A 13,341-nucleotide genomic window follows, 5' to 3' on the forward strand; every position below is an offset into this window, starting at 1 on the left:
TTAGATTGAACTGGGCTGAATGTGGAACCTGAACTAAAATAATTGTTAATATTTTCAGTGTAATTTTTGCATTTCACAAATTCATCCAAAGGGCCGGTTTTGGTCCACGGGGTTTGACACCTGTGGGTTAAACATTTGAATTCTGCACCAAGATATATCACATGTACATTTTTTTAGTATTTGTAGTATAAAATAGTTATTTCCATTTCAGTCTGATGGATTGACGTGATATTTTCTACACCGTCTAATTCCAGTCCTACGCTCTAAGAAATAAAATGCTGGAATTTGTTGGATTTAGTTAAAAATGTTATGTAACGTGTTCCACGAAATATGGTTATTTAAATGTAAAAAGGTGTTGCACTTAATCGCAAAGATGACCTACTAATAAATCCAAAGTAATTGTGTCAAAAATCTAAAGGAAGGTGTTGCTTTAATGCTGCAACTCCAGAATTACATTTTCTAATGAACAATATCAGTTTGGATTTACACACAGTTTGTTGTAAATTTAGTGATGGAAGTCCGATTCTTTTAACTAACTCGATTCTTTCGGTTCGTTCGTCTGTTGCGAATCGATTCCGAATCAGTTCATTAATTAAAAAAACATCCTGCATCGATTCAGAATCGATTCGCAACAGATGAATGAACCGAAAGAATCGAGTTAGTTAAAAGAATTGGACTTCCATCACTAAATTTACAACAAAGTGTGTATAAATCCAAACCAATACTGTTCATTAGAAAATGTAATTCTTGAGTTGCAGCATTAAAGCAACACCTTACTTTAGATTTATTGACACAATTACTTTGGATTTATTAGCAGGTTATCGTTGCAATTCACTGCAACACCTTTTTACATTTAAATAACCATATTTCGTGGAACAACTTACATAACATTTTTAACTAAATCCAACAAATTCCAACATTTTATTTCTTAGAGTGTATTTATGTTGAAAATTGCCAGACATTGTCATGTAATTATGATAAGCAGTTGGTTAATTTGATTGTTTGGCTGTGTTTTACTGTGTGTTTACACAGTATGAATCCGGGTGTATACACCATGTAAAGAGGTGTGTTGTGCAGAGGAGAAAAAAAAGGGAAAGACAGAGGGGAGGAGGGCAGTCTGAAGCCACATGGGGACCAGTAAACAGGCTGGTGTTGAATTCCAACAATGTGGGAAACAGCAAACACTTCAGTCAGTCCAAGAGGAAACCTCAGTCGCTGGGGTGCCTGCATGAGCGCCGCCGCCTTCCCCGGGTCTGACGGGGAGGACAGTGGGGGGTTGACACGCACAGCTCCAGGAGGCAGGACTGGAGCAGCAGCACAAACAAACAGCAGCCAGCCCCGCTCGGCTCGGCTCTGGAGCTGCAGGATGGAAACCCTGGACAACATCAGCGACCCGCGTTGACAAGAATTTGAGTTGGGCTGCTGCCGACTGGAATGCATCTTATCGATAACGTTTGTGTGTGCAAATATGTGTGAATGAGTGTTTTTGTACAAGCAACGCCTGATATTCCACCCCCAGTGCTTTTAGTATCTTCACTTAAGGCCATATTAGAGGATATAATAAAAAGTAAATAACACTGGTCTACACGTCAAATGCTTCCAGAATAAAAAGTAGTGACATTTGACCAGGTGTGAGTCACTGATAAAGACAAATCAAGTTAAAAATGCTGGTTTGGCTGAAGTTTCACACATACAGTCTGGGGTCAACATGTGAAATTCGAGATTTAACCAGAGAATGGGTTTTAACTCCAAAGGAATATTTGTGTCAGAGCGACCAGATCGACTTCAAAACACTGTCTGCACATGACAATACATTCACTTTACAGGTTCTGTCAGTGGAACATTTATACATCTATTGGATAAATGGACAGAAACCAATGTACTGAACATGATGCAATATGAACGACCTCTGACCTCCTCTGCTAATTTATTCTTCAAACTAAATTTACTTAATATTTTTGATATTAACCCTTTCATGCATAGTGGTCATTACAGTGGACAACTATTCTACAGCTGTTCTCTTGTATATTCATGGATTTTTTATTTATTTTTTTTTAAACACATAGCCTTATAAAGTTTTAAGACATTACATATCTTTTCTGACATGAATTGGTAACATTATGTAGATCTCTCCTGAGCATAAACCCCCAGAATCTCAAGCCCTCGCCATAGTTTTCTCACAATTTATCAGAAAATACGTGTTTCTGTGCCTCAAAAATTAAATGTGTGGTGTCCAGCTGAGTGGACATTTTTGCAACTTCATGAAAAATAGGTTAATAAGAATTTTTTTTCCTCATTTTTTTAATGTATTTTTTAAATTTTATATATATATATATATATTTTTTTTTTTTTTATTTTTTTTTTTCTCCCCACAACAAAATTTTCAATCGCATTATTTTTTTCATGCCTAAAGAGGAATAAAAACACTCAGGAAAAAAATTTGATTAAGGTTCTCATAATTCGTGCATGAAAGGGTTAATATCTACCATCTTTGTATTTTTATGTATAGTTCAGTATAATCAAAGTACCTTGCCTAAACATTTCACTTTGTATTTTGCTGCAGTTCATAGATACAATACTCAACAAAATCAACATTTTCATTTGACTAAATGTGTTGCATCAAGAGCTCAGTTTTGTATAAGTTATAGAAGGTGTAAAGTGTGGAGTCAGTTTTCACATGGTCATCAGAGATGTCCTTTAAGGAAATCAATTATGATACAACATTGATACATATATATATTTTTATTTTCTCTTTCTTTTTTAATGAATTCTGAATGTGTATGGACTGTGGAAGTCTCATAACTTTTATAATGTTTATGTATTTATAAGGTGCAGGCTTTAAAACAAGACATTACCTTTAGTGTTTTATTATGTCTTTGATCTATGCCATGTATGTGCAAAATCCATCAATCAATCAATCAATCAATCAATCAATGTGTAATAATACTTTATCATATACCTTGAAAACATTAGCAAACCAGCACTTTTGTCATTTGTTTTCCAACTAATCTGATTGAAATACCTAATATTTAGCACATTTCATCTCTGAAGCAGATAATTTCTAAAAAAAAAAAAAAAAATGCAGACCAGTGTAATCAGAGGAACTAAACATTCGTGATACAGTGACTTTATCCATGTTGCTATTAATCAGGAAACGCCTAGCTCTAATTCAATGATAGAATTAACTAACTTTCTTTAAATAAAAACACCATTATCAGATATTTAATGACGTCTTTGCAGAGACCTTAACAAGTTCCTCCTGTTAACATTTAAAGACCTCAGACTATTATTGTTGCGACTTGTTTTTTACTACATTTAACCTTTGCCAAGTGATCAATCACCTTTTATTCTGATATTACCATTTGTATTTTGCAATTTGTCAATGAAAATCAACTTTTGCTGTTTAATTTACTGCTCGTATAGATGTTCATAAAAGCTCAGAGTAAATGCAAAGGTGTTTTTTACATCAAAACAAGGCAAAAGTGACTTTTACAGCAAAACATGTCATTAACGAAACCTAAAAACACCTACAACCACTGTCATTTGTCAAACTACATGGGTTTTACTGGTGAATTAGTGTTTCCTGTTCACTATGGAGCTAGTGAAAGTCCAAAAAAAGACATATCTGATTCTGCTGAAAACCTGAGAAATGCATTTTACTTGAATTATTTACATTTATTGATAAAATTAATCAAAGATCAAAACTTATTAAACATTTCAGATCGGTAGATACTTTAACCAATAAAGACCCAAACATCCACTGGTGACCAAAATCATTCACTATTATAAAATGTTAAACACCTGTTGATCCACTAATCCTACCAATACATGAAAATAATTGGTGTAAAACATAGTTAATCGTCTTTTCACGGTCATCAGATATGATCCATTTGGACATTTAGAGTCTCCATAGTTACCGTGGAAACACTGACATATTCTACAACGCTGATGCACCAGTAAAACCCATGGAGTTGGATCAATGACAGTGGATGGACACACTGGGTTTATGTCCAGTTAAGGATGTATTTTGAAGAAAAAACAATCTTTTTCTTCAGTTTTCTCTGTTTTGGATATAATAACCCTCAACTTTAATCTGAGCTTTAATGAACATCTACATAATCAGTGAATTACATATAGGAGAAAAACCTGATTTTCACTTAACAATGCTGAATACTGAGTATAATATTAGAGTAAATTGTGATTAATCACTGAAGAAAGCTTAAAAATAGAGAAAAATTAATGGGGAACTACCACAAAAATAGCACTGGGTCTTTATGAGTTAAATCACAGTTGATTGATTAGGTCTTTGAGGGTTAAATGAAAGTTAATTGCACAAAACCTAATGCAAACTTGTGGCGGTCATGAATCAGGTGGCAGAGCGGATTGTCCAATAACCGAAGGGTTGGCGGTTCGAATCCCGCTCTATCCTAGTCAGTCCATTGTGTCCTTGGGCAAGACACTTCACCCTCCTTGCCTCCAGTGCCACTCACACTGGTGTATGAATGCGTATGAATGTTTGGCGGTGGTCGGAGGGGCAGTAGGCGCGAATTGGCAGCCACGCTTCTGTCAGTCTGCCCCAGGGCAACTGTGGATACAGATGTAGTTTACCACCACCAGAGGGAGAATGTGAGAATGAATGAATAATGGATCAATAATGTAAAGCGCTTTGGGTGTCTAGAAAAGCGCTATATAAAATCTAATCCATTATTTATTATTATTATTATTATTATAATGATATATCGCATTATTGAACTTAATCAAATAATATATATTTTAAAATATTTGACCATTCCAGCACAAATGCTCCATGTAATGTTGTTCAGTAACTAAAGACATGCACATTTACACGACTGCATTGTCATGTATTCTATAAAGTCCTGCTTAACCCTTTAAACCTGGACTTTTTTTTTCTTAATTAGACTATAAAAAGGTTAGAAAAGATGCTGTGAGTGAGTCCATTTGCCCATTTTTCCAGAGCCCTTATTTTTCAGATCTTTCAAAATCTAGAAATCATTTACAATTTAGTGCAGTGTCTTTCAACCTTGGGGTCAATGGGGGTCGCCTCTTTAGGTGATTCTATCTTATTTTAAGTGTGATGAGATATTTGGACTAGAAATGAGAAAAATACATTTGGTAAGATTTAAATTTTTGCAATGTACCAAAAAAATCCAGCGTTTGTGAGTGATTTTAACTGAATGAACCAGAAAAAATCCAAATCTTACCAAGTGTATTTTTCTCATTTCTAGTCCAAATATCTCATCACACTTAAAATAAGACATAATCACCTAAAGAGTAACTTTTCAGTCAGATATAAGAACTGATTTTTTGACAACAGACCTGGAAAATCTTATTTCAAGTAATCTTACGGAGATAATTTTCACTTGTAACATTGGCAGATTTTTTTTTTTTTTTTTACTTAATTCAAGATTATTTTGATTAATTCAAGAAAAAAAAATCTGCCAATGGAACAAGTGACAATTATCTTGGTAAGATTTCTTGAAATAAGATTTTCCAGATCTATTGTCTAAAAATCAGTTCTTATCTCTCACTGAAAAGTTACTCTTTGGGTGATTCTGTCTTATTTTAAGTCTAATGAGATATTTTGAATAGAAATGAGAAAAATACATTTAGTAAGATTTGGATTTTTTCCAGTGTGTCTTTATTTTTGAGTTTTGTTGACCCACATTTTGATGCTGGACCTGACATGAAGGAACAGGGGGAAGAGAGGAGAGAGAGTGAAGGGGGAAGAAAAAGGAAGAACAAGGTGGTGAAGGCCCTCATGAGAACATGTCAACAATACTAACAATAACAACCATAATGGTAAGAATAACTCGAACCAGAACTGAGTAAACTGGGCAGAAAAAAAAAACAAAAAAACAACAGGACTTTTAAAGCATGACAAAAATTGCCGACAGGGTCATACGGTGCTTGAGAGGAGTAAAAATTGTGAAGAAGTGCAACCAGAAACACATAAACAGGCCTTGAAAATAGACTGTAACACTTTTTCCAGATCTATTGTCTAAAAATCAGTTCTTATATCTGACTGAAAGTTACTCTTTAAGTGATTCTGTCATATTTTCAGTGTGATGAGATATTTGGACTAGAAATGAGAAAAATAAACTCAGTAAGATTTAGATTTTTGCAGACTACACTGGTCTACAATTTTTTAGAAATGATTTGCTTCAGACATTAAATGTGCTAAATGTTACGTATTTTAATAAGATTAATTGGAAAATAAATGACACAAGTGCCGGTTTGCTCATGTTTTCAAGGTATATGATACAGTGTTATTACACATATATATTGGTTTATGTACGTACATTTATATAATAGTTAAATAAATCTTCCACTATATAGAACCTGTAAAGAGAATGTATTCTAATGTGCAGACAGTGTTTTGAAGTAGATCTTGTAGCTCTGAGACAAATATTCCTTTTGAGTCAAACCCATTCTCTCATTAATTCTTGAATTTCACATTTTGACCCAAGGCTGTATCTTGGAAAGTTCAGCCAACCAACATTTTTGACTTGATTTTTCTTTATCAGTGACTCTCATGTGGTAAAATTTCATTACTTTTATTCTGGAAGCATTTTCCTTGTAGACCAGTGGTACCAAAAAAAAAAAAAACAATCCAGTGTTTGTGAGTGATTTTAACTGAATGTTGGTCAGTACAGTTGCATCAGTAAACACACACACATACACACATACACAGTCACACATACATTACCACACATTATACACAAACGGTGACAGGCGACAGGGTCAAAACAAAGTACGGGATGATCACTGAGCCAGAGGCCACACCTGCAGTTTACATGTTGCTCTGATAGTGTTGTTTCCACTGTCACTGCTTTGTGTGTGTGTATGTGTGATATTCTGCCAGTTCCGCCTGAGTTCCCTCCTCTCATTGCTAGGCGCCTATTTAACCTCAGCTCACACACCAACCACCCTGCGAACACACACACACACACACAAACACACGGGCAGATGTCAAAGGGGTGACGATGTGAAAGAGACACAGCTCAACTGCGATGCGAGTGTGTGTTTTTTCCTTCCAACATGTGTGAATGTGTTTGAGACCGAGGCCTGTCCCACCGCTTGATGCAGAGCAGGTGGAGAGAGCCACTTTGTTGAGCGTTAGCCAACACGACCACAACACACCGAAACACACACACACACACACACACACACACACGGATGTAACGGTATAAAAATTTTATATCACGGTTACTGTGACCAAAATTATCACGGTTATCATTATTATCACGGTATTGTTGAAACTGTGCTCAAAATGTTCAAAAAGTACTGATATACACACTGAAATAATTTAACCAAGTTGTATTTAAAATAAATAAATAAATAAATAAAATAATTGGCACAGTGTACCTTCAGTTGGCAGAAACATTCAAATATTACCCCTTAGTGGTCTGAGCCTATTTTGTCTGTTTTTCAGTCCTTTTGATTTTGCCTTTATATACTATTTAAACAAATGTTTACTATACCCATGTTTGGGATCTTTTTTTTTCAGCACAACTTCATCTATATCATCTGTCTGTTATTTTTTTCACTTTAACCTACTATATCAACATAAAAGGACAAAAAACACACAAAAAAAATATAAAATCCGATTTGAAAAACCCACAGCAACATGAAACAATATCAGGTCGAACATATCAACATATAGTCTTTTGTTTTGGACAGAGACAAGACAGCTGCAGGAAGAAGTAGAGATGTCCCGATCCGATCTACAGATCAGTATTGGCTGCAGATTTGGCATTTTTTAGAAGATCGGATCAGATTTAGTCACAAGTAGGGATGTAACGATATGAAAATTTCATATCACGGTTACTGTGACCAAAATTATCACAGTTATCATTATTATCGCGGTATATTTGAAATGGTGCTCAAAATGTTCAAACAGTACTTATACACACACTGAAATAATTTAACCAAGTTGTATTTAAAATAAATAAATAAATGAATAAATAAAATAATTGGCACAGTGTACCTTCAGTTGGCAGAAACATTCAAATATTACCCCTTAGTGGTCTGAGCCTATTTTGTCCGTTTTTCAGTCCTTTTGATTTTGCCTTTATATACTATTTAAACAAATGTTTACTATACCCATGTTTGGGATCTTTTCTTTCAGCACAACTTCATCTATATCATCTGTCTGTTATTTTTTTCACTTTAACCTACTATATCAACATAAAGGGACAAAAAACACACAAAAAAAATATAAAATCCGATTTGAAAAACGCACAGCAACATGAAACAATATCAGGTCGAACATATCAACATATAGTCTTTTGTTTTGGACAGAGACAAGACAGCTGCAGGAAGAAGTGGTGATGTCCCGATCCGATCTACAGATCAGTATCAGCCGCAGATTTGGCATTTTTTTAGAAGATCGGATCAGATTTAGTCACGAGTAGGGATGTAACGATATGAAAATTTCATATCACGGTTATTGCGACCAAAATTATCACAGTTATCATTATTATCGCGGTATTGTTGAAACTGTGCTCAAAATGTTCAAAAGTACTGATATACACACTGAAATAATTTAACCAAGTTGTATTTAAATAAATAAATAAATAAGTGAATAAAACAATAGGCAAAATGTACCTTCTGTTGGCAGGAACATTCAAATATTAACCCTTAGTGGTCTGAGCCTATTTTGTCCGTTTTTCAGTCCTTCTGATTTTGCCTTTATATACTATATAAACAAATGTTTACTATACCCATGTTTGGGGTCTTTTTTTTCAGCACAATGTTTGAATGTTTATATTGTTGTGTCTTGCATAAAAAACATGCCCAGCCCTTACATGGGCTTATAAGACACCAAAAATACACACCAAAAATCAAACACCAGGCAATAGGCACAATAGATATAAACAAAACAAAATACTGACCTATTTAAACAAACACATCTGCTGCTTTTTCCAGGCTTTACAAACAAATAATGCTAATTTATATACATTACAACTAAACAACCATTTCATCTTGTCATCATCAGTGCTCCAGAACAGATCAGGATTTCAGATACACATATCAAACAAAGGGGCTCTCAGTTCATCATATAGAGGACAATACAAAAGAAAATGGGATTCATTTTCCACTTCCCCCAAATCACACAGTCCACAAAGTCTGTTTTCTTCTGGGGTTTGGGTGAATCTCCCAGTTTCTACGGCCAAGGGAAGGATTCCTGTTCGCAACTGAGCAATTAGGGACCTTTGGTTCCTGGTCAAATTTGCGCTGACATAAAATTCTGTTTTATATGTGTTTTTTAGTTGAATGTATGTCATTTATATAATCTATCTATTATTTTTTTCACTTTAACCTGCTATATCAACACAAACGGACAAAAAACATGAAAAATCTGATTTGAAAAATGTATGTAATTTATTGCATAAATAACACAAAGATGCTTAACGAACCTTTTCAAAGACTTTAAAAGTGAATATTGGTTCCAAATATTAGGTATGTAAATCAAAATTGTTATAAATTAAAACTATACTCAAATATTTGACATAAAAGCAGATCTTTACATAAGGTTTTTTTCCCCTAAAAGTGAGGTAATCAAACACAGTTAACATGATAATTAGAATTTAAACGGTAATACTAACCGTCTGCAATTTTACCGCGGTTTATCGTTATACTGGTAATCGTTACATCCCTACACACACACACACGCTCTGAAAAACTCCGTTTTCAGTGCAATGTGGGCTGAAATAATACGCCAGTTTTGTCCTTCACATTATCACAGACTATATCTCCTGTGTCTCATTTGCTGAGTGCTTTCCACACGCCATAAATTCTCCATTTCTCTGTTGTGCTGTTATTCTATATTTACACGTTATTTGTTATGTTACGGCTCACATCTAGACAACCTTGAAAATGCTGCGATCAAGGCTGATAACTATGGCCGCAATTGTGCTTTGAAGACGAAAAAAAAAACATTAATTAGCGAATAAAATGGAAATGCAGGCATCACATGCATGCTGCCTCTGAGTTCGCCTGGGTATACGAAGACAGAGAGAGAGAGAGAGAGAGAGTGAGAGGGAATTCAGATTTCACACATATTTCCATCTGTAATCCCTCTCTCTTTCCCTGTGATAGCGCTGCTGTGTGAGGTACGTAAACAGGAAGCTCGTCTGCATTGATACGGCATGTTTCAGTGTGTGACAGGTCATCTTTGTACTGGTGGAGTGTAACCTCTCAGTTCTCGCTAAACCTTCAGGATGCTCGCAACTCCTCTCCCCTCCATCTGCTGGTCTCTATGAAGTCTGCACCCGATCACAGGAGCTTTGACTGCAGCTTCTGTCTCTACCACATTGCAGACATACCTAACCCCTAAGCCAGATCAACAACACAGAGGGAAATAAAAAAGACATGTGTGAAAACATCCGCATCTTTTCGTTTCAAGTGTTTAAAATGTGCTTTCAGCCTGCGGGTGTAAATTTTCCTGCATATTTAGCAATGGAAAACCCAGGTAGAAAAGAATTAATATGAGTATATTGAACCAACACAAAGTGATCTAGTTTGCACGGTTTTATATTATATTGTATCTAATATGAAGCTTTAACCCATAAAGACCCACTGTTGTTTTTGGGGCACTTCCAAAATATTATTTTCCCTCTATTATTTAACCTGTCTTAACCTCCTAAGACTCAGGAAAGGTCAGCAAAGTACAAGCTTTTTTTTTGTTTTGAATTAAATAAGTGCCTATATTGGAAAAATTATGATGCAACAGTTCTTTAAGATGCAGTTTTTACATTTTTATTTTATGTCCTTTGTGGTGGACAGTTTTCTTTTCTTTTTTTTTTGTATAAAGTTGTGAAACTCTTGTCTACAAATGTCGACAAAAAACCCATAGCTGAGTCTGAGGAGGTTAAGTGGTTTATCAACATTTAATATAATATTAATCTCTGTATTTTGTGTTTTTTCAGTGTAAATCCAGTATTTTCCGACATTTAATTTACTGATCATGTAGATGTTCAATAAAGTGCAGATTAAAAGTTGAGTTATTATATTAGAAACAGAAGGAAATAAAGAAAAAGTGAGTTTTTCAGCAAAAATTTCAAAAACTAAACATGAAAACAAGTGTGTCCATCCACTGTCATTGATCCAACTCCATGGGTTTTACTGGTGAATCAATGTTGTAGAAGATGACGGTGTTTCCACGGTAACTACAGAGCCTCTGAACATCCAAACAGGTCATATCTGATGACCATGAAAAGACAACAAACTGTATTTTACACCAATTATTTACATGCACTGATAGGATTAGTGGTTCAGAAGTTATTAAACATTTTAGATCAGTAGATGGTTTTGGTCACCGGCGGAGGTTTGGGTCTTTATGGGTTAATACACTCACTATTTTCTCTGTATTTAACAGATTTCTTCTGACCTGAAGAGCTTCTCCTTCTGTCATAATGTTAATTTTTCTTGCTGACAAGTGTTACGATCTATTTTGAAGGCCTGTTTTTGTTTTTATGGTTGCACTTTTTCACAATTTTGACCCTGTCTGCAATTTTTGTCATGCTTTAAAAAGTCCTGTAATTTTTTTTTCTGCCCAATTTACTCAGTTCTGGTTCGAATTATTCTTACCATTATGGTTGTTATTGTTAGTATTGTTGATATGTTTTTGTGAGGGTCTTCCCCACCTTTTTCTTCCTTTTTTTCCCCCTTCACTCTCTCTCCTTCTCTCTTCCCCCTGTTCCTACACTGGAAAAAATCGAAATCTTACCAAGTGTATTTTTCTCATTTCTAGTCCAAATATCTCATCACACTAAAATAAGACAGAATCACCTAAAGAGTAACTTTTCAGTGAGATATAAGAACTGATTTTTAGACGATAGACTGAATTAAGCAAAAAAAATCTTGAATTTAGCAAAAACAATCTGCCAATGGAACAAGTGAAAATGATCTTGGTAAGATTTCTGGAAATGAGATTTTTCAGATCTATTGTCTAAAAATCAGTTCTTATATCTCACTAAAAAGTTACTCTTTAGTTGATTCTGTCTTATTTTAAGTGTGATGAGATATTTGGACTAGAAATGAGAAAAATACACTGGGTAAGGTTTAGACTTTTGCGGTGTTTCTTTTGACCTGAAGAGCTTAATTTCTTGCTGACAAGTGTTAGAATCTATTTTTAAGGCCTGTTTATGTGTTCATGGTTGCACTTTTTCACAATTTTTACTCTTCTCAAGCACCGTATGACTCTGCAATTTTTGTCGTGCTTTAAAAGTCCTGTTGCTAATTGTTGACCAACATTCAGTTAAAATCACTCACAAACACTGGATTTTTTTGGTACTCTGCAAAAATCTAAATCTTACCAAGTGTATTTTTCTCATTTCTAGTCCAAATATCTCATCGCACTTAAAATATGACAATCGCCTAAAGAGTAACTTTTCAGTGAGATATAAGAACTGATTTTTAGACAACAGATCTGGAAAAAGTGTTACAGTCTATTTTCAAGGCCTGTTTATGCATTTATGGTTGCACTTTTTCACAATTTATACTCTTCTCAAGCACCGTATGACTCAGTCTGCAATTTTTGTTGTGCTTTAAAAGTCCTGTTGCTAATTGTTTTTTTTTCTGCCCAGTTTACTCAGTTCTAGTTTGAGTTATTCTTACCATTATGGTTGTTATTGTTAGTATTGTTGATATGTTCTCATGAGGATCTTCGCCACCTTCTTCTTCCTTTTTCTCCCCCCTTCACTCTCTCTCCTTCTCTCTTCCCCCTGTTTCTTCATGTCAGGTCCAGTCTGAAAATGTGGTTCAACAAAACTCAAAAATAAAGACACACTGGAAAAAAAATCAACATCTCACCAAGTGTATTTTTCTCATTTCTAGTCCAAATATCTCATCACACTTAAAATAAGACAGAATCACCAAAAGAGTAACTTTTCAGTGAGACATAAGAACTGATTTTTAGACAATAGATCTGGAAAATCTTATTTCAAGAAATCTTACCAAGATAATTGTCTCTTGTTCCATTGATTTTTTTTGCATGAATTAAACAAAAAAAATCTTGAATTAAGAAAAAAATCTGCTGTTCTGCTCATTCTGCTGTTATGATGCTGGACAAGAGAAGTTAAAAAGAAAAAAAAAAAAGTCCTGTTGTTTGCTTCTTTCTGTTTATTCTCGTGAAGCACTTTGTGACCTTACTCCGTGAAAAACGCTACACCACAGTATCTGAACAGTATCTACTTTCTCCATGTTAATAAGCAGCAGATATTAGCTGTTAAATTCTTCTAAACTCAATTATAATGCACCGAAACGGTAATTTTTTTTTTTTTTAACAATTCCATGTAGAAAAAAAAACAGGCCCGA

This window comes from Sphaeramia orbicularis, chromosome 4, assembly GCF_902148855.1.
Source record: "Sphaeramia orbicularis chromosome 4, fSphaOr1.1, whole genome shotgun sequence".
NCBI lineage: Eukaryota > Metazoa > Chordata > Actinopteri > Kurtiformes > Apogonidae > Sphaeramia > Sphaeramia orbicularis.